Source organism: Cricetulus griseus (genome assembly GCF_003668045.3).
Source record: "Cricetulus griseus strain 17A/GY chromosome 1 unlocalized genomic scaffold, alternate assembly CriGri-PICRH-1.0 chr1_1, whole genome shotgun sequence".
In the NCBI taxonomy this organism is placed as follows: Eukaryota; Metazoa; Chordata; class Mammalia; order Rodentia; family Cricetidae; genus Cricetulus; species Cricetulus griseus.
The window spans coordinates 121,122,044-121,148,149 of NW_023276807.1; the positions used below are offsets into that span (position 1 = coordinate 121,122,044).

At 45.7% G+C, this 26,106-nt stretch overlaps 1 long non-coding RNA gene across 1 annotated transcript in view; it reads left to right on the plus strand.

The window, feature by feature from the left end:
- The first annotated feature begins 3,722 nt into the window (after window positions 1–3,722).
- The window catches only part of LOC103161152, a 35,918-nt gene continuing 13,534 nt past the window's right edge, over window positions 3,723–26,106 (plus strand). Inside the window, exons 1-5 of the long non-coding RNA XR_003479414.2 lie at window positions 3,723–3,963; window positions 6,248–6,389; window positions 6,499–6,636; window positions 6,869–7,066; window positions 19,093–19,225. This is a non-coding gene — a long non-coding RNA (uncharacterized LOC103161152). The remainder of the gene's footprint in view (window positions 3,964–6,247; window positions 6,390–6,498; window positions 6,637–6,868; window positions 7,067–19,092; window positions 19,226–26,106) is intronic.

Genomic DNA, 26,106 nt, shown 5'->3' on the forward strand with positions numbered 1-26,106 from the left:
CTTAAAATTGACTATGCTCCATCTTTAGCCTGACCAGTGTAAATATGAGTACTGGTTATTCTTACAGAGGGTCCAGGTTCAGTTTCCAGCACCCACACTGGGGCTCATGACTATCTCTAACTCCAGTTCCAGGAGATCTGATGTCCTCTTCCGTCCACATGTGGTACACATAAATACATACAGGCAAAACTCATATAAATAAAATATCTTTTTTTGGTGGGGGATACTTCTTTTTTATTTAAAAATTATTTTTCATTTTACATACCAACCCTAGTTCTCCTTCCCTCCCCTTCTGACCCCCCCCCCACTTCCCAACCTTCTTCAACTCCACTCCTCAGAGAGGGTAAGGCCTTCCTTGGGGAGTCAACATACTAAAGTCTGGCATACTAAAGTTGAGGTAACAAGCCCCTTCCCCCCTGAATCAAGGTTGAGCAAGATATCCCACCATAGGGAGTGGGCTCCAAAAAGCCAGTTCATGTCCAACAAATCAAGTCACATAACTGTCACCCACATTCAGAGGTTCTAGTTTGGTCCCATGCAGGTTCCCCAGCTGTCAGTCGATAGCTGTGAGCTCCCTCTAGCTTGAGTCAACTGTCTCTGTGGTTTTCCCCATTGTGCTTTTGACCCCCTTGTTCTTATGTTCCTCCCTCTCTTCAGCTGAACTCTAGGAGCTCAGCCCACTGCTTGGCTGTGAATCACTGCATCTGCTTCCATCAGTTACTGGAATTAGGTTCTGTGATGACAATTGGGGTAGTCACTAATCGGATTAAAGGAAAAGTCCCATTCCAAAATATCTTTTTAAGGATATATATATATGTATATATATAATATTGCATGCCTTTAATCCCAGCAATTGGGAGGCAGAGGCAGGCAGATCTCTGTGAGTTCAAGGCCAGCCTGGTCTGGTCTACTGAGTGAGTTCCAGGACAGCCTCCAAAGCTACAGAGAAACCCTGTCTCAGAAAAAAAAAAAAAAAAAAAAAAACAACCATATAGGACACATCATTGGTTGCTTCCTCTTGTGACATCATACACAAAAGAAATACCTTGCTGGAGGACAGGGTTATTTTGGCTCAAAGTTCGTGAAACAGCTCTTTACATCATGATGGGGAAGGCATAGCAATGGGACCTACTCCTGTCCATGACAGTGGGAAGCAGAAGTGTGAGGTGGCTGGTTGCATCAAAATGCAAACAGCATGCAGAGAACTGACACAAGCCCCAGAGACCGACCTCCAGTGGCCCACTTCATACTTTCTTGCCTTAAGGGTTCTACAACCTCACTCAACAGCATCATTCGCTAGGGACAAAGTGCTGGAACACACACTGACAGGAAGAACATTTCACATCCAAACTGTAACTAGAAATTTGTCAGGTAGTTAATTCTAGGAAATGCATTGTTAATAGGGTAGGTTGATCATAGATGTTTACATTGCACTTTATTTTCTTATTTCTTTCTAGACCAAGATTTACCAAGCAAATACTACTCACATCAGAATTGTTCCAACAAGTGAATACAGCTGCAAATTCATGGATTCTACTTTGATCCCACACACTCAGCATATGAGGATAGGGCCCAGGGCTATGCCCATGATAAATTCTGGCTTTTAGGGTTGAGAAATACTTTATTTGAAAGCTGTTTTTTAGAAATTAAATTTTGTAGTTATAAGAGCATGAATGGCTTCCTTGCAGATATTAAAAATTATTTTTTGTTCTTAAGAAATGATCCTAGCTGGAAGTTAATTACACATGCAAGATGCTCACACATCTATAAATCTGTTTAAATGACGGAGGCATAATTGTACCTCAACTCTCTTTATGCATTGCAGCGTGTAGAAATGAATCCCTTAGGGCCCCATTTCAGTCCTAACAAGATTATGTTCCGCTGAGTAGTGGATGCTGAGTTGGATATGTATGGTCATGCTGGTAATAAGCCATTACAGTTCATAAATGTCACCTTTCCTCTGGTGTGTGCAGTCAAACTGAACTTGGTGCCTCAAGATGCAAAGTGTAATGTGTACTTACTGTTGTATGGATGATAAATCTGCCCCACAACAAGACTTGAGATGAAATGAGTGTTTACTGGCTTGTTGTGGTTTCAACACTAAAATAAGAAAGCAGACCTATTGTTTGCACGGCCTGCCATCAAATTTACAAGGTTTGCCTATCATCTATAACTAAAAACTTTAGGGACAATTTTTCTTCATTTCTGCATTCCTGACTCCTGTTAGCAAGTGAACATTATTGTTACATTAAGTTGTATTTCTTTCCACAGTTTAGATGGTAAAACTGGGTACTTGGGAGTGAAATGAGATGAGTGGGTAGTGACTATAAACCACTCCCTGCAGACATTGCAGGGAGTCTGTAAAACTTGTAACAATGCAGGTGCCTCCTCTCTCCTTTTCTTTACTTGCTCTGCCTGCTTGTGATAGGAAGAGGTGTGAGGGTCAAGAGCATGTACAAAGCAGTCTCTTCTCATGGAGGTAAGGTCAGTGTCTCCATGTCCCGCAAAGGGCGGCAACTGCTGCTCTGTGGCCCTATACATTGCGGGATCATTTTCTCCTCTGCAAGAGGAGAGATGGGAGGAGCCCCAAGTGACTGGTTAATAGATTCCATCAGGCTAGAGAAGTCAGGCATGCTAAATGCTGCTGGGACGTGGAGAAAGGAAAGGTCAATGGGCTTTTACCTCAGGAAAGTTGCACAGAAGTGGTGACATGGATAACGTGTGTGCAAGAGTGTGGGGCTGTGGATAGATGAGACCTGGGGAAATTGGACCATGGTAGGCAGCTCTTGCTGGGTGATGCCAAGAAGCAGAATGGTGGCCAGACATGACTGTGGCATTAGGGAGCTTTTTCTTAAAACATGAATGATTTTAATGCATGTTTATCCACCAATAGAAGAGACTCTCCAAATGGAGAGAGTGACCCCTCTAGGGAAAGGGGAATCCTTGTTTCCAGGAAGGAAGGGTTAACACTGACAATGATGAGTTCAGCCTCATGGCAAACCATGAGTGTAAGGATTCAGGCATTATGCTGGCCTGCCCCAGTCACCTGGTGGAATGCACTCAGGCAGTACTCTGGTCAGCCCAGGGTTCCATGAATACTTGTCTGCACACAGGTGTAAAGGACCCCTTTATAAGACAGACCCATGCCCACTTATGTGCTCTTACTGTTCTTTCTGCTCTCTCTGCTCCCCTCTCTTTCTGCTCCTGTCTCTTGTTACGATAAATCTTTCTGCCAAAAGCCGCCTGAGCCCCACCGTCACATGTGAGCTTTATGGCAGCCGCCCACCCGAGTTAGGCCCAAATGAATACACAGAAACTTGTATTAGGTACAATGCTGCTTGGCCAATGACTAGGATTCTCATCTGTTTGCTCAGTCTTAACTATCATAAACCTATATATTTTATAAGACTTATCTTATTGGATGCCTTATTGGCGTCCCTCCTTGCCGGTGGATCACATCGTGCTGCTGGAACAGGAGCGGAGAGGAAAAGAGAGCCCTTCCTGTTTCTCCTTCACTTAAATATGAGTCTCCTTGCTATGTCACTTCCTGCCTGGATCAGCACTTCTCTACTACATTTCCCAGAATCCTCTTTGACTCCTAGTCCTGCCTAACTTGCTGTTTCATTGGCCAAACAGTATTTTATTCAACAATCAATAAGATAAACATACACAGTACATTCCCCATCAGTCTCCCTCTTCTCTTCTGCCCTCCCTGTGTCTCTTTACCTCTTTTCTCTTTCCTTCCCCCTCTCTCCCCTATCTAATAAAACTTTTCACTTAAGCTCTGTCGGTCTGTCGTATTTGTCCCCCTTGGTCACCCTCGCCTGCCTGGAATCCGCCATGGTCCCCTTCGCAGGCCCCCCTTCCAGCTTTATCCTACCATTTAAACAAAAGAACAACAATGAGGTCTCTTCCTCTTGACAGGAAGGGCTCATGAGGACTGATGCTGGTGGTTCTCCAGTGGTAAGTGCAGTGTGGTCTCATTGGGAGGTTGCTGTATAGCACTGTCATCAGAGCCAAATGGCTGCCACCTCCAAGAAGTCAGCTGTAGCTCCTTGAAAAGAATCCCAGCTTGTTGACTGTTGACATTCTTGCATAGGAAGCAGTGGAGAGGGTCATGGGTCTTTCACCTGAATATCCAGCCATGCCTTTCAACAAGTTGTACAATTGTCTACCCTAATAGCACGAGGCCTCAAGGAGGTGCTAGATTATATAGACTAGGAAGAGGTGAGGAGGGCTCCCTCTGTGCAGCTATGGGGATGTCATCAATGCTGGGCAAAATTTTCCAGTGGCTGCTTTGATGGTCACCCACACTCTTGTCAGTAACCCCTCATCCATGCTCTGTAAATAAGCTAAAGAAACTCATGGGTTCCTCCAGAGGAAACTTGGTCAGAATCAAACTTCTGTTTGTCATCAGGACCTCAGGAGGAGGAAAGATAGATGGCCCATAGTCCCCTTCTCCCCCCACCTCCAGGGTAAAGTTCTCACAGCAAGAGTGGGGAGGACAGATGTGAAAGTCACTTTAGAAAGGTGGCATGAATTCCCCGAAAGTGTGTTAGTATTGAAGGTCCACCAACGAGCATATTTAAGATAGGTCTCTACAGCTGCTCAGTCATGGGGATGTCTTTGATGAGAGTTAGGTTTAAGCTGAGATGGGATTTATCCAATTTACTAAGACCCAAAGTGGAAGGAGTATTTACATGAGATTCAGAGAAGGTAGGAACAGTGGTAGAGTTAGAAGGTGGGAGAGTATGGGAGTGTTACCATCAGAAGGGTGGAAGACAGGTTTGGGCCAGGGAGTAGGACAACAATGGTGAAGATCACAGAGATGCCCCTGATGGTAAGGGTAACCAACGGCAGTTGGTGGCTACTGTTGGGGTGAAGGACAAAACATTGAGATTGTATAGGTTGCTACAATTTGTATCTAGACTGTCCCCCAAGGGCCCAGTTGTTAAAGGCTTGGTTCCCAGCTGTAATAGTTTGAAACTGCAATGTCCCTCACCTCAGTAAGCTCCTATGTTTAGTGTTTAATCCCTAGTGGGTGGTGCTATTTTGAAGAGTTCTGGGATCTTGTTGGAAGTCTTTGAAGGTTATCTGTGGTCCCTATTTCTCTAGTAAATACAGCCCTGCTGCCAGAAAATTCTTCCTCACCACAGGCCCCAATCAGTGCAGTTCCGTAACCATGGACTGACCCCTCTTAAACCCTGAGCCTTATGGTGTTTTTGTCAAGTATTTGATCATAGCCATGTAAAAAGTAATCTACATAGGAGCCTGAAGCACTGTTGGGAAGTGGAAGATCCTTTAGTGGAGGTGGCCTAGTGGGAAGACATTAGATCATTGGGGGCATGTTCCTAAAGGGGATATTGGGATACCAGCCTGTACCGGCAATGTTCATGTCAACTTGACACAAACTATAGTCATCTGAGTGGAAGGAATTTCTTTTTTTCTTCTTTTCTTTTTTTTCTTTTCTTTTCTTTTCTTTTTTTTCCTTCCTTTTTCTTTTTGGTTTTTTGAGACAGGGTTTCTCTATGGCTTTGGAGTCTGTCCTGGAACTAGCTCTTGTAGAACAGGCTGGCCTCCGGCTCACAGAGATCCACCTGCCTCTGCCTCCCTAGTGCTGGGACTAAAGGTGTGTGCTATCATTGCCCAGCGGAATTTCTTGATTGGGAAAAGTCATAACATCTGGCTGTAGGCAAGCCTATTGAGCATTTTTTAAACTTAGTAATTGATGTGGGAGGGCCAAGCCCATTGTAGTGGTACCATCCCTGGACTGGTGGTCCTGAGTTCTATAAGAAAGCAGGCAGAGAAAGCCATCATGACCAAACCAATAAGCAGCACTCCTCCACAGCCTCTGTGGGCAAACAGGACACAAGCAGAATGGGAGACCATCCTCTGCATAGCAAGGCTGGGATCTAAGCCCTGGAGACCAGAGCACAGCTGTGATCCTCAGCCCCACACTGGCCACCATAGAGGTGCTGGTATTGACGCTGATGGTGACAAAGGCCACATCATGAAATAAAAAGGTTATGGAGGCTACACAACAGGCCCTGGCTTTTTAATCAACTCCAACCATAGGCTGGTGCTTCTGACACCTGAGAGAGTAAAATACTGGCTTGTGATTTGGGTGGGGCCAGTTCTGATTTGTTCCATGCCTGGAAGCAGCAGCTGTCATTGACGACTCTGGGAAACAAGTGTTGATGGTCATTCTCCTGCCTCATGTCTTTAATGTACTGCTGATCACACACAGGACCTGGTGAGGAGGAGGCTGTCTTAAGACAAATGCCAGGAGACTAGACCTGAGCAAGCCCCTGCTTAGAGGTTGGAAGTCAAGATGCTGGGCAAACAGGACGAAAGCAGACTGGGAGACCATCCTCTGCATGAAGGTGCAGGTCAGGACTGCCCCATCTCTGAGTGTGGACCCAATGGCCACCTCTGGAGGGAGTGCCCAGTCCAGGCATCCTTGGCCTTTCTGTTCAATTCTGGTTTCCATGTTCCCAGGATATACAGGCTTCAACTGACTGCTTAGCAGACCCAGGAGTACCCCAACCCTGCTGATCCTGGGAAATGCTACATCTGCCAAACTGCACCAAGTCCTAGGCTCTTGGGGCCAATTCAGCTCTCAGGCATATCGTGCTGGTAAGTCTCCCCACCTGCACATGTCCCCTTCCTGCTCCTTGTGTTGAGTTGGCTTGTTAAGGTTCTCTGTTGAAGTCTGTTATGGAAGAGGAAGTGCATGGGGAAGCCTTCAAGGTGTCTTACAGAGCACTATCTCATGGTTCTCTCATCTACTTTGAGGTAAAGCTATTAACCAGGCAATGAGGACTGTTAATTACATAAGCAAGAGCTATCCTTTATTTATTGTTTATAGGTCAGAAACCACACAGTGGAGTTCAGAGAGGTTTGGTTCGACTGGCCCCAAACTGCACACCTAGTAGGGACAGAGCACAAACCAAATACCAGTCCTGGCTTCAGCTGAGAAGTACCGCTGTCAAGGATTGAACTTTCAGTAAGAGCTCTTCCAAGCATGGCTGTGATAACTCATTCAACCCCCGAAGGCATCCCACAGGTGAGTGCTATTATTAGCCTCATTTCACAGATGAAGAAATTGAGACACAGGGACAATGACTAACTTGCCCTCGGGCATTCTGTGGCCCTAGGGCGGGATGCTCAGCCAGGCAGCCCAGCTGTAGTCTGTTGACCCAACTAATTTCAGTAGGAACCCGTTGTCCCCTGACTCTAGGTTCCTCGATCCCCTGTGCCCTCCACCCTCTGCTAACTGCTGGACCCAGGCCGTTGTCCTCCCTGAACACACCTGTGATGGGCCAGTGGCAAGGCTGATCTTGATCATCTTCAGTGTGCAGCATTTTTGCCCTCAGCCCTGCAGAAAAGCAGTCCACGAAGGACTTTTGCTTTGGTTCCCTGCATACTGGAAATGGAGAATTTGCTGAGCTGGGAACCGAAGTCTGGCTTCTGACCTCAGATGGATATAGATTCCTTCCATGATACCACTGCTGTGTATCCCTGGGTTGCCATTGTCTCTGGTGGAGATCTCTCCTGTTCTGTCAGGACTCACAGAAACACAGCTTGCTCAGTCCCCAGACAGATGACCTGCTCATGAGGTCAAAAGAAAGGCAATGGCCCTTGTCTTCTCTCCAGTCCGTTTCCTGTTTGCCAAGATAATTTTGCATTTTGCTGGAGTGTAGACTTCAGTGTATCAAACTCCCAGAGAAGGCAGGAGGCTTAGGGAGAGGCAAGGGAATGCTTTATAATGAGTGAGTGAAGCTGAAGGTCGACTTGGCGTTTGCAACAGGAACTTAATCTGTGCGACTTGGTGAAACATAGGCCAGAAAGGCTCACATTCTTTTGACCCATCGAATGAAAACTTCAGAGTATGATAATGCAGCATCCAGGAAATAACTGGGTTTTGGTTTGGTTTGCACGTGTGTGGGAGATGCATGTGTGTGTATATGCTTCTGTATCTGTGAGCGCTTTCTACCTCAGATGTTGAGGAAGGGCCTCTCTCTTGAACCTAGAGCTCTAACTAGCTGGCTTGCTCCAAGGATCCTCTGTGTCCACTCCCTGAGCACTGGGATTCCAGGTGGGCAGTATGCCATCCTGCCATTTATGTGCATGAAGGGAATCCCCACTCTGGCCCTTATGTTTCCAAGGCAACTGCTCTACCTGCTGGCCTACTTCACCAGCCTGAAACTGTTTTATATAATGAATTTCTCCACCAAATAAACATCACAGGCCAATTATCATCTTTATTCATTCAATGCACAAAGAGACTTGGTGGGGAAAGACTATCTTGGGAAATGGAATACTGACCATCCCACTTCACAAATGGTCATCTGAGGAGTGAATCTTTCCCGAAAAGTTTAATTGAGTAGGAAAGACTTATCTTGCATGGGAGTGGCACTGTCCTGTGCACTGGTGCCCCGTAGGCTGGCAGGTCTTAGATTAAGTAAAAAGGAGAAAGCAAGCTGAGTACCAGCCTTCATCTCTCTGCCTTCTGACCACAAATGCTATGTGACTAGCTGTCTCATGTTCCTGCCACCATGTCTTCCCTGCCATGATGTACCTTCAAACTGTGAGCCTAAATGGCCTCCCCTCCTTAAACTGCTTTTGTCAGGTAGCTTGTCATAGCAATGGAGACTAATGCAATAAAGGATAGCTCTTGCTTATGTAATTAACAGTCCTCATTGCCTGGTTAAATAATTACTCCGATTAAAGAAAAATTCCCCATTTAAATGTCCTTTCTTTGGCTTTGAATCCCATTAAGACTTTCAAATGATAGATGCTTTTTTTCTCAGCCGAAAGAATTTAAGGGAAATGTCATGACTGTGGTCACGTATGTCTTTCTGAGTTTTGGAGAAGCTGGTATCTGTGTGCTGCCTCCCAAGGTAGCCATTTACAAGGGGAAGGCTCACTTGAATGCACAGGTCTAAAGGATTGTTTTACTTTATTCTTAGCTCATATCTTCAAAGTAGAGTATTGGGGAATGGCCATATATTCACACAAGTATTCCTAAATAGTGAGTGATCAGTAGCCATAGGCAACAGCATCCTGATGCAGCTGATCACATTACATCAACAGTCAGGAAGAAGAGAGCTATGAGTATTTATAGAATTCTCAGCTCCTTCTCCAGCAACATATCTGTCTGCATGCTACCATGTCCCACCATGATGATAATGGACTGAACCTTTAAACCGTAAAGGCACCCAGTTAAATGTTTTCCCTTATGAGAGTTGACATGGTCATGGTGTCCCTTCACAGCAATAGAAACACTAAGACACCACATCAAATATGTGATCCTATGCTCTGTGTGCTTCGTCCTGCTACTGTGGTGAATCCTGTTCACTGACTTGTGTTTTGTGAGGTGTCCTTCTTGCATTCTTAGTCTGAATCCCACCTAACTGTGGTGAATAATGTGTTTAATGTACTGCTAGATTTGATTTGCTGTGACTTTGATGAGCATTTTCCATCTATGTCCCGTGTGGATAATGGCTTACGGTCTTCTCTTTTGTGATATGCCTGTCTGGTTTTGGTGTCAGGGCAATGCTTGTCCTGTCGGGTAAGTTTGGAAAAATTCCATCCTCTTCAACTTTTTGGAGTAATTTAGGAAGAATTGGTAGTTGCTCTTCTTTGCCCGTTTGGTAGAAACTGACAGTGGAACCACCAGGTCCCAGGCATCTCAATTGTTTTCTTAACATTTACTTTGTGTGTGTCCATGTGTATGAGCACTCATGTGTCACCACATACATGTCAAAATCAGAGAGCAACTTGTGGGAGTCAGTTTTCTACCAGGGATCAAAGTCAGAGCATCAGATTTATTGACAAATGTTCTTACCAGTTTGGCCTTTCGTTCTTATTTTTTGTATGGAGATTGAGTGCCATGGCTAACATGTGGAGGACAGAGGACAACTTTGAGAGTCAGTTCTCTATACTGTATGGGTCCCAGGGATTGAACTAGGGTTGTCAGGCTTGGAGGCAGGTGCCTTTACCTGCTGAGCCATCTTTGCAGACCCAATGGGAGAGTTTTTATTACTGATTCAATCTCTTTATGAGAATGAGCTTTGGGTTTTCTATTTGCATTGAGTCAATCTTTGTATTAGAGTTCCCTAGGAGAACAGAATGGATACAATGCATGTGTATTAAAAGGAAACTTATTAGACTGGTTCATGCAACTGTCTGAGTAGTCCAACAATGACTGTTTTCTAATGGAGGGGCTGAGACCTGACAACTGGATGCCACAACAGTCCCAGTCTGTGGGAAGTTGAGGATCTTCAGTCCTTGTTGGAAGCCTGTACAGGCTAGGTTCTAATATCAGTGAAGGAAGGCAGCAGCAGCAGCAGCAGCAGTGCAGCAGCAATGACAGCACCAGGGTGGATGAACTCGAAGTGAGGCAAAAGGCAAAAATTTCCCCTTAGGATTCCTATTATCCATCCTGCCACCCAAATACCACCCGTATTTAGAATGGGTCTTCCCACTGCTAAAAATCTGATCAAGAAAAGCCCTGCCAAGTGAACCCAGGAGTTCTTAGCTGATTCTAGATCCAGTCGAATTGACAAACAAGGTTAATGTCAGAATCTTGGTGTGAAATATGTGTCCAGGAATTTGTCCATCTCTTCTAGGTTATCAAATTTATTGACTGTAATTCATAAAACCTTAAATGCTCCTTTGTATTTCTATAAAGTTCATTGTCACCTTACCTTTCTCATATCTGATTTAAATGAATTTTTTCTTTTAAAATTAGACTAGCTAAGGGTGTGCCAATTTTATACTTTCAAAGAATTTTTTGTTTTAAAATCTTTGTAATTTTCTCAGCCTCTTAGTTGCTTCTGTTTTGATATTTGTTGTTGTTAATATTGTTTTGTTTTAATGAGATGGTGTGGTGGTTTGAATAGGAATACTCCCATACACTCATATGTTTGAATGCTTGTCTATTAGGGAGTGTTGCTACTTGACAAGGATTAGGAAGTATGGCCTTGTTAGAGTGGGTGTGGCCTTCTTGGAGGAAGTGTGTCACTGGGGATGGGCTTTGGAGTTTCAAATGCTCAAACCAAGCCCAGTGTCTAACTCTCTTCCTGATGCCTGCCAATCTGGTTGTTGAATTCTCAGCTACCTCTGCAGCACCAGGTCTACCTGTGTGCTGCCATGCTTCCCACCACAACCATCATGGACTAAACCTCTGAATGTAAACAACACCTAATTAAATGTTTTCTTTTATGAGAGTTGCTGTGGTCATGGTGTCTCTTCACAGCAACAGAACACTGACTAAGACAGGCGTGGTCTCATTGCATCTCTCAGGCTGGCCCCAGATTTGAGACGTTCCTGCTTCTGCTTCTCAAGTGCCAGCTAAATTTCAGAGTTCAGAGCCTTCTATAGTCCCTTTAAAGGCTTTGAGGACACACAGCATAGAGATTCTGAAAGTTGAGAGCATTAAAGGGGACTGGAAGTAAGACCCCCAATACGCAGATTCACATGCTGGCACTGCTCAGCATAAGCCAAGAATGGCCAAGGGGCTGGACCATGCTGGTTCATACTTCCTGCTATGGGGAGATTGAAGCTGCAGTGCCCTTGGGTGTCCAGTCCAGTGTCCAGCCTGGTTTACAGAGAGGTACCCTAATTCCAGCCACCAGTTGTTGCATGGCCTCACTTTACAACATCCTGTAAATCACTAACTGAACCCATGTGACTCAGCCCCTCAGCCCATGTCATACACCTGGACAGAGGCTTGCATGGCCTTCTCCACTTAACTGTCACTTAAACTCATCTCCCCCCATGTGACATTTACAACAATGGCAAATTTAACCCCTCTCTTACTCCTGCCTATATTTCAGATTAACAGATAACACCCTTCTTTCAGTGGCTGCAGCAGTGTGAATGGAAAAGATTGTGGCTCAGAGTGAGGATATCAAAGTTTAGTTTCTGGTAAAACATTTAACTGTATGCTTTCTTGGGTCAGTCACTTGACTTTTCTGAGATTCAGCATTCTTGACTCAGGTAGAGCTGCCTTCCAGGGATAGGCTCAGATAACCAGCACAGAACCAAACTGCAAACTTGAGATTATTGAACACGTGATTATGTTAAAATTCAGATTTGATACAGCTGGTCATCAAAATCTAGCAAAGAAGACCTTGATAAGGAGTAGGCTGAGGATTAGAGGCCAGGGGACAGCAGCAATTCCTGGCAGGCTTGTGACAAATGGAAGAGGCCCTTGTGCCTAACAAAGGGGCTGGTGCAGAAATGGATCTGACCACTAGAGGGTGACATAAATTCAGCTGCTTAGCTGACTCTAGCCTGTGCACCAGTGCAGCCTGTCCCTCATGATGCTTTCGGACTTAACGTTTGCAGGCCTGACATTACTTCTCCTTTTTCCTTCTAGTACTTCAACAATAACAACAAACCAAAACAAATATTTTAACATCACCCTTATCATTCGTCTTGTTTTTTGCCAATTATCTGTCTTGCTATTTCATTTGCTGTCTTTCATTGGTAAGGAAAGGTCTTTAAAATAAAAGTGTGCTTACCTAGCATAGATGGGCCCTGGTTAAACCTCCAGTACTGCTGATTAGGTACGTAAATGATTAATAAATAAATCACAATTTACAAAGAGAATTTTCTACTATTTGAAGCCTGTGTCTGCCAACCAAGTCCTTTTTCCTGATAATGAAGCTTACAGAGGTGCCAGCTCTGAGACCAGTGTAGACTAAGTCACCCACAGCAAAGCAACTTCTGCTGTCACATCTGTGTCTTCAGAAGGGAAAAACCAAGGCCACAGGGAGGGCCTACTGTGGAAAGAGTCTTTATGATAAGGTCAAAACACAAATAATAAGCAAAAAACCCCAAAGGTTGAACATCCAACAAATTCACTATACTGATATTAATGTAAACTGGGAAATACTAGTCCAGGCTCTGACCTCTCTGCAAATTCTCAGCTTACCTTCCTGCAGTCATGGGGTCACAGTATATTCCTTCACTTAGAAGCAAGATGTATTTGCCCCACAAGCCTGATGCTTGATTTTGAATCTCTGGAATCCATGGTGGAAGGAGAAAATCAACTCCCCATAGTTACCCTCTGACCCCACATGTATGCCGTGGCATGACAGCGTTCACACACACTATAATAACAATAAATAAAAATAAAAATGAAACATACAGCTCAACCTCATTCCCTAAGCCTGATAGGTAATCCTGATAATCACTCTTCCAAAACATACTGTAAATCCTGAGAGCATGTTGGCCTAGGACCCCCTAATGATCCCTCCTCTCCTCTGTAATAAATGGCGGGGTCCTCACAAAGGCCTTTCATGCCCAAAGTGATCCGCTGCCTAGCCCCACTCCCTCTGCGCATAAAGCCGTCTTTCTGTAATTCATGCATTGGGTTCCAGCCATGGCCAGCACAGTCCCTGCTGCAGCCTCTGCCCTGGCTCTGCCTCTGCCAGGGACTCTCTATCCCTCACACTCCTATCGTGGCTCGCTCCTTCCTATTGCAACTCTGATTGTTTGATCCCTTCTTTAAAACTGAAGTTCCTTCCCCAGACTCCCTGCCTTCTTCACTTCTCACAGCCTTCTGCTCAAGCACTCTTTGTGCAATGAGACTTTGAATTGGAGCTCATGCCTTAGTGTGAGAACAAGACTTTTTGTTGTTTTCTTACTGATGTATCCCAGCATCCAGCTGCACCGTACTCACCGGGTGGACTCTTGTAGAGGTTGAGGACACCGCCTAGCAGTAAAACTCTTTAAACAAATGATAACAGCAAAAGTCATCATTTAGATTAACTTTTAATTTTATTTTCTATATCTGAGTGTTTTGTTTGCATGTGTGTTTGTAGGTTCATAGGCGTATGTGTATGTGTGTGTGTGTGTGTGTGTGTGTGTGTGTGTGTGTGTGTGTGTGTAGGCCAAAGGTCAACTTCAGGTGTTGTTCCTTAGCTGCTGTTCACCTTGTCCTCTGAGACAGGGTCCGTCACTGGGGTTTACTCATATAGCCATGCTGCCTGGGTAACAATCTTCAGGGACCTGCCTGTTTCTGCCTCCCCAGTAGGCACCAGGCTGTCTATCAAGTTAAGTCTTTGTGCTTACGCAACTTTCTCAACTGAGCTATTCATTCCCCGGCTCCATCCCACAGGCTGTCTACCTAGCTGTTGTCTTCCCTTGTGTGTTTTCTACCTGGGTCCACCCAGACTCCAGGTCCCATTGCTGCCTGCAGCTCTTGACCCAGGGCACTACAGCTTTACACCCCCCATAGCAGGAAGTGTGTACCAGTGTGGTCCAGCCCCTTGGCTGTTCTTGGCTTACGCTCTTAAACTGAGCAGTGCCTGGATGCAAATCTGTGTATGGTGTGTGTGTGTGTGTGTGTGTGTGTGTGTGTGTTTCCTTTAATGCCCCCTACTTCCAGAATCTCTATGCTGTGTGTCCTCAAAGCCTTTGGAGGGGCTATAGAAGGCTCTGAACTCTGAAAGTTAGCTTGCAGTTGCCATTTAAATGTGATGTTAATATGTGAATCTGGGTCCTCTGAGAAAGCGGCAAACATTCTTAACCACTGAGCCATCTCTGTAGTCCCTGAATTTAGATGATCTGTAGTGCTGCAATGACTTCCTGAAGAAGCAGGAAGGCTTTAGTGCAGAAATACTAATATGCGTTAAATATTAATATATTGTTGTGTCATCTATCCCAGGTCCCCCAGGGATTCTAGGGATGGTCACCTGTACACTATAAGCTATCTAAAATAAGGATTAGGGTACCTGTAAGACCACGTTCCTGATGTCAGACCTGGCTTGCAGTACCACTTACTAAGCTGCGTGATTGTGGTGAGCCCATCACCTCCTAGACCCTCTGTTTCTCCTTCTATGAAATGGTAGCCATGACATCGCTCCCCCAGTACTAGGACAGGGTGTGTCCCTTGCGGTCTCACCATCTATATCTCCCATCACCTCCTCATATGTCCTTTCTAGACCATATCTCCTTCCGATGCCTCCAGGATTAGCTCTCTTACTGTGTTTAGAGGTCAGACTGATCAAAGGCAGCCTCCTTTGTCACAGGCCACCTCTCTCCCAATCTCTCACTTTGCTTCTTTGTCTAACACAGAGCCTCTCTGTTCTACTTGATGGGGTTATCTGTTTGTGTGTAGGTGACCTATGCATGTGGGTGTAAGATCTGGGAGGCAGGTGCTTTCTTGCCAGGCTCCCTGTGGAGCAGTGACGTCCTTGTGGATGGGAAATAGTTCACTGCTGAAGGGCAGTGATACCAGGACAGACCACCTGCCTCCTCTCCAGCTTCCAGTCTAGTTGTCCCTGTATCACCCACAGACTTGTCCATTTCTCTCATTAGAAGAGGCTAAGGAGGTAGGGGTCAGGAAGGCTCTGATGGAGAAAAACAAGAGCCGCTTTTGTTTTTTTCTTGAGATTTCCAAGGCTAAACTGATACAGTATTTTTTAAAAGGTGTTTTTAAAGGATAATTTGGGCAGTCACTCCAGGACCACTACTTTTGGCCTCTCTGACACCCCAAGGATCCCAGGTAGCTTTTGTTGTGGCAAAGGCAGTTTGGGACAGGTAGCCCTGATGGGAAGTAGGAGTGGGCAGTTTCCCTGGCTTTCTAGTTGAGGCTTGGTGACAGTTCTTGGGAAAGCTTTGATTCTGAATAAGTGTCCTCAGGCTTCCTGGTACCTGTTATTGAGAACAGTCACCTGGTGAGAAAAACAATGTTGTCCCTGGTCCTTCTGTAGCACTTGAAACCTCTCCAGGGAGTCAGGAGGAGAATGTCAAGGGCTCTTGAGTGATTTTGGATCAGATGATCAGCAGGAAGGAAGAGCTCAGAGTAGCCATGGGTGGGTACTGCAGGGAGCTTACATTAGCCACAGGGTGGGCACTTCAGGGAGCTCAGAGTAACCACAGTGGGCACTGCAGGGAGCTCAGAGTAGCTATGGGTGGGTACTGCAGGGAGCTTACATTAACTACAGGGTGGGCTCCTCAGGGAGCTCAGAGTAGCCATGGGGTGGGCACTGCAGGGAGCTCAGAGTAACCACAGTGGGCACTGCAGAGAGCTCAGAGTAGCCATGGGTGGGCACCGCAGAGCATCGGGCCAGTGAACTCACCACCTAGGATGTCTCACTGGGATGGCAGAGCAGGGCTAGAGGAAAGGAAGTCTATGGCCATCAGAGTAAATGAGTTAGGGTGGTTAACTAAAGGGCAATTGAAGACATTAAGCCCAAGGGTCTCCAGAATAAAGTTCATGGAATATTAGGGACCTTAAAATTTTATGTGTGGTTTCAGCTAGCAGAAGAGTAGAGCAAGCATCCGTATGAACTACTGCAGGCCTGCTACATGGGATATAGGGTTTGAACGGGGGCTGTATCTTCTGGTGTAACAAATGGCAGTGATGGCACCTGTAGCCCAGGCTGATGACCCGAGTTCAACCCCAGGACCCACATCCTAGAAGGAGAGAACCAACTCCCAAAAGCTGTCATCTGATTGCCACATGCATGTGCCATGGAATGTGTGTGCTCATGCAAATGCATATACATACATGTAAAAAATAAAAGACAAGATTGCAGACATAACTGAAGTCCCCTTGGTAATCTCTCCCAAGTCCCTTCCTTTTATCCTTCTCTCTGAATGTGGTTGTTAGTTTCACCCAGGAACATTTTTACACTGTGAATGTATGTATTGTTTCTGTCACATGTATAAGATTATGTATGTTTTAAAGTTTGTGTGTCATAGTTAAAACACAGCACTTATTACATTATAGACTACATACTTGTCAACTTTTATGTCACTCCATCTATCTAGCCTTCTGAAGGTTACCGTGTGTGTGTATGTGTGTGTGTGTGTGTGCGTGTGTGTGCGCGCGCGCACGATTCAATGCTTGATTTGGGAGCTTTACTCATGGGGATACAGAGAGAAAGTACAGTCCCTTCAAACCTGCCATCTCTAGTGTCCTCCTGTGAGCTTATACACTACAAGTTACTGGTCCAGACTTCTGCCAGTGAGCATGTAGGCTATTGCCAGCTTGGGACATTACAAATAATACTTCCATTAACATTTTTATGCCCATTTCTTGTGTGCTTGTGACAGTTTCACTAGAGTATTGGCCAAGTTGTCATACCCTAACGAAATAAACAAACAAACAAGCCAGGAGGTCACTGTATGGTTAATCTTCACTGTCAACTTGACCAAGGTTGTGTCTTTGCAGGTGTCTTAAAGGGAGTTAAGTGAAGGTGAGTGGCAAGGTGCTATTGTTTGAAGGCACAGACAGAATAGCAGGGGTGTGTGTGTGTGTGTGTGTGTGTGTGTGTGTGTGTGTGTGTGTATGTGTGTGTAGAGAAGCCATCAGAATGCTGCATCCCCATCTCCCGACCCCTGATACCAGGCCCACTATGAGGAGTCTCCTCCATACTTTCTGCTTTTGTGAATTTCCTCAGACTCCCTTGCCACAGACAGCCCGCCTTTCTAGAACTGAGAGTCTACAACCATGAGCCCAAATAGCCCTTCCCCCATTATGTTGCTGCTGCGATGTGTTTGTGTCACTATGATGAGAAGGATGGAGTTTCATGCACATGCCTGCTGACCATGCTAAGACAATAAACTTGTCCAAAGGTCACTTCAGATGATGCAGAAAACACTTGTGTGGGTGTGCCACCCTTCTTATCTCCCTCCCATCCCTACCAACTCCCCCTCCTCCGCATCCCTGCAGTCTCTTTCCCAGATTCATGAGTTTTACCTTTGTGACTTGTTTAGTTTTACCAGGGGCTTCTGTGCAAGCATTGGATTGGAGCTATCCATTGGAGGCTGGGGAGGTCACCAGTAGCTATACATGAATATGCCTGTAAATAGCTCAGCAGGAGGAGCCAAGACCTGGATCCTTCCTCTATCTACACCCAACTGTTAACAGGCTCCATTCTGGTACAGACTCAGTGCAGGCATCCACAGCTGCTCTGGCTCCTCTCCTCTCTCTCTTTTCCTCCCTCTCTTTCTTTCTCAGAGACAGAGACAGGCACACACCCAGAGACAGAGACACAGGGAGACAGAAAGATATACACACAGACACAGAGGGGCAGAGACACAGAGAAAAAGAAACACACACCCACACGCATGCACGCACGCGCGCTCGGGGTCGGGGGTCGGGGGCGGGGGGGGGGGCGCGGCGCGCACTTCCATGTGAGAGTGTCTGTCTGCTTATAGCACCTTCCTGTCACCCTACCTTACCCTTTTAGTGACAATGGACAGTTATTTCTGTCCAAAGCTGGAGACAAGCTGGAAGAGCCATGAGCAGCAGGCCTCTTTCCCCTCTTTATCACTATTGAGTCCATTCAGAAGCCGGCACCTGTTGGCTTTGGGAAGGGAAGGATTGGAAGAGTCTGAGGAAGCATTGGGAGGGCCCTCAGGGTCTGGGGCCTCCTGGTTTGCTTTTTGTTATAGTTTGTATGAGGCTAGTTCTCTGTAGCCCAGGCTGGCCTCAGAACTCAAGACAGTCCTCTTGCATCAACTTCCCAATTTGGGATGTAAGCACGAGTCACCATATAACCGTGCCTGATCTAGGGCTGCCTTATTTCTCACTGTGATTCAGCTTCTCAACTGAGAGGAAATATTGGTTTAAAAAGCAGGAGGGTGGGCTGGGCTGCTCCTTTTGGCTAGACTGGTTTATCCTGTCCTTATAGGAGAAAACCTCAAACAGGAAGCCATCACCAGTGAGATTCCTGTACTGCACACCCCTGTGCAGCAGGCAGGAGACATCAGATCTGGTCATTGGGACCAGAAATCCTGTATAAAAAACAGCCACAGTACATGGCCTGGGCTACAGGTTAGGTAGACCTCAGGATTGTCAGTCCTATCTGGGAACGGAGAGTCACATGTGCATTCCTGTGTGGTTCACTGACTCGTGAGCAGACATGATATGGTTTTTATCCACTTTGTGTCCTCTGTCTTCTGCTGGCTTTCTGTTACCACAAGACCCATGTACCTGGATTCCATCGCACATGCTCAGTAAATAGTTAACCAATGACTTGTGTACACTTCTGGTGCCTTCTCTGTTAATAATAATAAATGAAGGAAGTCCAGGCTCTGACTTCAGGGCTTCTATTCTGGCAGGAAAATGGCCCAGCACACGGCAATTCACAACCCTATATCCCCAGTCCCAGGACAGAGGAAAAAGGAGCCATGCCCAGTGATGCCTCTCACTCAGTTCCTATTAACCATGGACTCCCTACAAACACCCTGAGAGGTGAGTGCTGTTATCATGCCCGTTTTAGAGGCTGGAACACTGATACTCAGGCAGGTTAGGTCCTCCTCAAAAACCACAAAGTAGTAGAGCACACTTCTGAACTGAAACCCATTCACTCCAGAGCCTTGGTGTCCGACTAGTGGGGACAGGTGTCATTCTTTCTTGTCCTGGCTCCTCTGAGAGGCACTCAGAACATGCTGAGCAGTGACAGTAGAGCCTCCTTTAAGCACCCGGTGCAGGCCATCATCATCATCAAAGATGCCTGCAATACTAGCTCTTTTCTCCAAAGTCTTCCAGGAGATCGCCACCCAGGCAAACAACCTCCCTTGGCTCTCACCAGCTCACCACACGGTTAAGGCTTCACTGATAAAACCAAGAAGCTGGTGCTCTTCCTGCAGCCTGGGGAGGGGCTGTCTTACTCTTGGGGGTGCTTATGGTTTTGTTTAGCAGGGCCTGTCCAGAGAAAGGCTGCAAATATTTAGACAGTGAAAACCCTCAGCTGTAAGGTGGGGCCAGAGGGATGGGATGGGCATTAAAAACCAACAAGTGGATGGAACTGTGTCCCATCTTGATGCACGGCAGAACTGTGTAAACAGCACTAGTCGCTGCTTCTTGTCCTCAGTTCTGGCAGCTCTCTGGTCACCTGGGCTGGAAGGTCCCAGCCTGTCCACCTCACCGAGGAAGGAGAGAGAGAGGTAGTCCCAGGCAAGTGTCTGCTGAGATGTTTTTCTGCAGGGAGTGTTGATGTTTTTTTTTTTTTTTTTTTGCATTGGGCGGGGTCTCCTTCTACTCAGTGGCATTCTGCCTTTCAGACGGATGCAGGAACCAAATCTTGATGTTCCTGGAGAGCAAAAAAAAAAAAAAAAAAAAGAAGGACATGATTTAGGGCCAGTGAGATAGTTCAGTGGGTAAGGGCTCTTGCTGTCAAGCCTGACACCCACCCCTCAATGATCCTCAGTGTGCACACACATGCATGCACACAGGCACTCATACAAATACAAAAGACATTAATGAGCTGGGTGTTGGTGCCACATGCCTTTAATCCCAGCACTCGGGAGGCAGAGGCAGGCAAATCTCTGTGAGTTCGAGGCCAGCCTTGTCTACGGACAGGCTCCAAAGCAATACAGAGAAACCCTGTCTCAAAAACAAAAAAAAAAAAAAAAAAAAGACATAAATGGGGGAAAATAAAGAATGTTGTGGCTTACTTGGGGATATGCTCTTAGTTAATCATGGTTAGTTTGAGAAAGAGAAATACCACTGTATGACACAGGAAAACCCAGCTCTACTGCCTTGGTAATTGCATCATTCATTCATTCATTCCAGCCATCCACTCAAATTTATTGGCTTTGGATGCAAAGCTGGGAAGGATAGCATGCTCTTCATGAATCAGAATGGAACCTTCTAGTAACTTTCTCATGACTGCAGAGTTTCTTCCTGACACTTCCCCTGGAATCTCATGTCACTAATGCTCTCCCTTGCTTCTTGGCCTCCTCCCTCAAATGCAAACCAGGTTCCCACTTTCCCTGAAACTTTTCCTCAAAGGAAGAGACTTCGTTCTCCACACCTCACCACCATGAGGGGTGTGTGTTGGAATTTTCAGTTCTGCTGAGGGTCTTCTTATCTCCTCAATATCCCACTTTGCCCTGTTTTTGTCATGGTGGCTTGCTGACCTCCTGGTCACTCCAGCCGGTGCCCATGGACACTTTAGATGCCTGACTCACTATTTTCTTCTCTGTTCCAGGCCCCATTGCCTCACCTGCTGGACATCAAACTATTACCTGCTTCTCCTCCATCCTTAAGCCTCCCCCATTCACTTCCCATCCTCACTCCAAGCCACGATGCAGCCTAATGTCATTGAGGAGACAGGTGCCAACAGGAAATGCACTTTTGCCCTTGCATCCATGCTTCCTGCCGCTCCTCCCAGTAGCTCTAGTCTCTTCACAGAAAGCCCTGCTTGCCTCTGCCTGGCCTTCATCTCTTCCTCCTGTGCCTCCAATTGCCCCTCTCTCTCTTGGCTTATTTCCATCAGTGTACAGAATGAGTAGATTTCTCCCCCTTTTAGACCCAAGACTCCCTTCCCCCAGCTTGGTCTCCAGTGGTCTCCAGCTAGAGCTCTGCCTCTGTTCCCCTCAAGAGCAGCTGCCTCCTCTCCCTGTGCTTCAAGTCTCTGTGAAACTTGCTCCTTTGTTTCTATCTCTTGCCATACATCTCTCACATGGTCAGGTTCAGGGTCATTTCTCTGTCCAGGCTGTTGCTGTTCCCATTTACAATGAGCCACAGAATTCTGTCATTTCTGCCCCTTCAGTCCATCTTCCATCTGTCCCCTCTTCTCCATCACCATTACCTGACCCTGGTTCATGCTCCAGCCCCTCTCACCTTCTGTCTTTCTGTCCCCCTGTGGTAGCCTTTCCCCTCCCCAAGTGCTCTTTCTTCCCAAATAACCAAATGTGGCCTCTACTTTATAAATGTGATGTGCAGGGATTCTTAAGCCGTTTCTTTATTTCACGTATTACTAACTTCATTACTGATTTTTTTTTTTTGAGAAAGATATTGCTGTGTATCATGCATGAGCTGTTCTCAAACCTGAGATCCTCCTGGCTCAGCTTCTGAGGTGCTGGAATTACTGACTTGAACCATCATCAGATCTGGCTTTCATTTCATTTCTTTATTTTCAGTTTTTCTTTCTTTCTTTTTTTTTTTGCCATACTGGATATGACAACCAGTGCCTTGGGAATACCAAGCAAGGGCTCTACCACCGAGTTATGGCCTTGACTGTTTTTTTGTTGTTTTGTTTGTTTAGACAGTCTCATTTTGTAGACCATCCTGTCCCGGAGCTCACTGTGCAGTCCAGGTTGACCTCGAACTTGTAGCAATCCTCCTGCCTCAGCTTCCTGAATACTGGGATTGCAGACATACGCCCACACGCCAGGCTTCATTTCACTGTTTTGACCACTCTGACTCACTACTCTTCCCTTGGAGCAGTCTTCTAGCTTGGATGGCCCATTCCCTCACTTCAAATGCTTCAGTGACTTCAGCACCTGTGGACACAGTACTGTAGCTTTTGCACATGTACCCGGTTTGTGGAGAGCCAGCTCTCCGGAGAGGCACCTCACCGGAGGTGTTCTTTCTGCTCCATTGGCTCTCTGGCCTCCTCCACCTGCTCCCCACACCTGTGCTCCACGCTGCCTCTGCCTGGCTGCTTTCTCTTTCCTTCTTCCTTCCAAGACACGTATTTATGTTTCTCCGTCCATGTTTACTGCTGTCCTCCATGCCAGCTTCTGAGTCAGCCTCACAGCTTCACACCCCTTTATTATAGAGTCCAGCATTTGCTCCCATGGGATTTCCAGATTGTATAAATGTTTGCTTCTATTTTACTTTTCCCACTGACCACAGCTTTTCATGTGTGGGCCCCCAAACCAGGCCCATTCCGGCCCATGGTAAACAATTAATAGTCAAAAGGAGTGATTCGATAGCCTGGAGTTGAGTCCCTCTAAAAATCATGGCTGTGGTGTCTGAGCAATCTACCTGCCTGCTTTTTCCACAAGGCATGTGGCAGGGACATGTCAATGACCATGTTCATTTCGAAGATCTTAATTGATTCCTCAAAGCCAGCAAGGACTCTTCTCGAGCTCCTTGGTCAAGAAGGCCCAGCTTTTGGGGCTGAAGTGTTGGCTCTGTACTTAATAGTAGTTACTGTTTTTCCAGAGGACCCAAGTTTGGTTTCCAGCACATACATCCAGCAGCTCAAAATCACCTGTAATTCTAACTCTAGGGAACATGACACCGTCTTCTGGTACCTGCACACATGTGGTATACACTGACCGGACACATAAAAATAACACTTCTTTTTTTTGAATTTATATTTTATTTATATATTTATATATATATGTTTACGGGTGTTTTGTTTGCATATGTAACTGTGTACCAGGTACATGCAGTACCTGTAAGGGTCAGAAGAGGGTGCTGGATCCTGAGACTGGAGTCAGACAATTATGAGCCATCCTGTGGGTGTTGGGGCTCAAACTCAGGTCCTCTGTAAGGTCAACCAATGCTCCTAACCACTGAGTCATTTCTCCAGCCCCTATAAAAATTAAAAAAGAAAATCTAAAATAATAAAAAGGAATGCTAGGTTTCCTCTCTTATCCTGATGGTTGTCACTCAAGGATAGGACCCAGCCTGTAGTATAGTGAGGGCTGTGAGTAGGCGTGGATTAGAATTTGTTGTATCAGGTCTTTTTATTTTTTTCTTTTGAGGCAGGGTCTCATGTAGCTCAGGCTAGCCATCATCAGGAATGACTTGAGATAGTTAATATTTCAACCTGACAGGCTCTGGAATTACTTAGGAGACAGTGTCTTGGCATGCATGTGAGGGGGTTTCTAGATTAGTCTCTGCGCATGCCCATAACAGATTATCTAGTGGGAAGATACATATGGGAAGATACGTTATGAAGTGGGGAGACACATGGTAGTCCTTTTCCCCAGGATTGGGTCCTGGACTGACTGAAAAGGGAAGAGTGGGCTGAGAATGGGTGCTCTCTGCTTTCCGGTGTTGATTCAAGTGACCAGCTGCCTCCTGTTACTGCTACCATTATCTTCCTGCCACAATGTTCTGAATGCCTGGAACTGTGAGAAAAAAATCCTTCCATTCTTAAATTGCTTGTGCCAAATCTTTTGTTGCAGCAACATGACAAGTCTTCCTGTCTCTACCTCTTGAGTGCTGGGATTGCTGGTGTCTGCCACCATACACTGTTCCATGAAAGCCCTCTACCAACCCCATCTGATCAGTTTTTCCATAAATATGGGAGGAGGTGGTGGAGTTTTTTCTCAGAGCCCATGCTCTGGTCTTCATTTCCCAGGAGCCTAGGAAACTGGCCATACTCAGTGGATCCCCAGTATAGGTTTGCTGGATGAATGGTGAAGCTCCCATTATCAATCACAGCTCACCTAAGAAATAGCACAAGGGACTAAAACGACTAAGAAACAGTACCTCTCTCAAAGATGCTATAGTCTATTGGAAAAACACATTTGTTGGTTTAAACACAAGACAAAAACAAAAACAAAACAAAACCTCATTGAAGGGAGGTTTCTTGGGGCCTGGAGAGATAGATGGCTCAGCGGTTAAGAGTGCTTGCTGCTCTCCCAGAGGTTCTGAGTTCAGGTCTCAGCACCCATGTTTGGTGACCCACAGCTAACTGTAACTCAAGAGCCAGGGGATCTGATGAAAGCCTTCTTCCAGTTCTCACAGGCATCTGGACACTGCATGCACACACACTCACACACACTTTTAAAACCAAGCTGAAATATACATACATAAAAAGTAATTTAGAACCTAACCAAGAACAAATGCAAACACATTTTAAAATCGTTTTTATTGCTTCTTCCTCCCGGACAATAAAAAGGAGAGGTGATGAAAAGAAAGCAAACTCACACAACTCCAGGCTCTTGGCTCTGGCTGGACTTTGGAAACTCCTGAGATATGCCAGGTGTGACAGGGTGGGTGGTGGGAAGCAATATACAAAGACTTTATTTTTGGTAGACATTTTGAACACAGAGGTGGGCAAAAGAAAACAACAAAAACCCCACCCAAATCTAATATAATGATATAGTGACTTTATAGTCCAGGTAACTCTGCTTTTATTTATTTATTTACCTATTTGTTTTTTTGAGACAGGGTATCTACATGACTGCCCTGGACTATGTAGGTCACTATGTAGACCAGACTGGCCTCAAACTCACAGAGATGTGCCTGACTCTATCTCCCAAGTGCTGGGATTAAAGGTATGAGCCAACGTGACTGGATCTTTTCTATTTATTTCAAACAAGATAACCATTGCAACTCTTTGCTTTATATTTAGGGAGTTTCATTTAAAAACAAAGCATGGAAAGAGTAGAAAACATAACTGAGGAAAAAACGTGTGAAGAAAAACTGCCCACAAGCTCCCTGAGCAAACTCTTTAGTTAAAATGTGCCCTTCCTTCGGGTCTTACCACTTCCCTCTTCTTCTCATTTTACACACAAGACAAACACCACCACCAACAACCAAAACTCCACTGTTTTTCCCCCATTACATTTTGTACCGAATTGGAAAACAGGCAAGTAAGTGAATGCAAATAAAAAGGCAAGAAAGGACTTGGAGTCTAAGTTCAAGTGTGGGAGCCCCTACTACAGACAAAGGCTGTCCAAACTTTGGGGTCTCTGAGCCACACTAGACAAAGTAGTGTGACCCAAATTGCCTTAGGTCATATTTTAAGTCCAGGGGGGCAAATCTTATGATGTTTTAAGTAGCTTTATGATTTTGTATTGGATTACACTCATGGCTGTCTTGGACTGCATATAGTCTGTATGCATGTGTAGGACAAACCCTGAATTCTACACCCACCCCCATCTGTCTGTCTGGTTTTTGTTTGTTTTCTTTGTTCCTTTTTCTTTAAACAGAAACAGCACTGTCTGGTTAGCAGGTCAATATAGCACCAGTCATCCCTATTATTTTGCAGCATAATTTTCCTTGATGGTGACCTGTAATTAGCTGGGCTAAGAGAGGCCAAGAAAGAGCATGGGGCCAAGTTGTGTCCTGTTGTGCCCTGTAGAGTAAGAACAGATTCTGAAAATGCTGTCCTTCCCCTTCCTCAGATGCCCCATGCCTTAGTGAAGGACAAGGTTTCCCTGGGAGCTTTGTATGGTCAAAGAGGAGACAAGAAGCTCCCTAAGGCATCCTAACATTAAACACCACAGCTCCAGTTTCTGAAGTCCTGGAGCCCTTTCACAGATGGAAGAGGAGAAGGATGTGTGACTTGCAGGGACCAGAATTTATGATTGTTCTAGATTTACTGAATGAAGAGGCTCCAGGTCATTTCAAGAGACTCAATGGATCCCAGGCAGGGC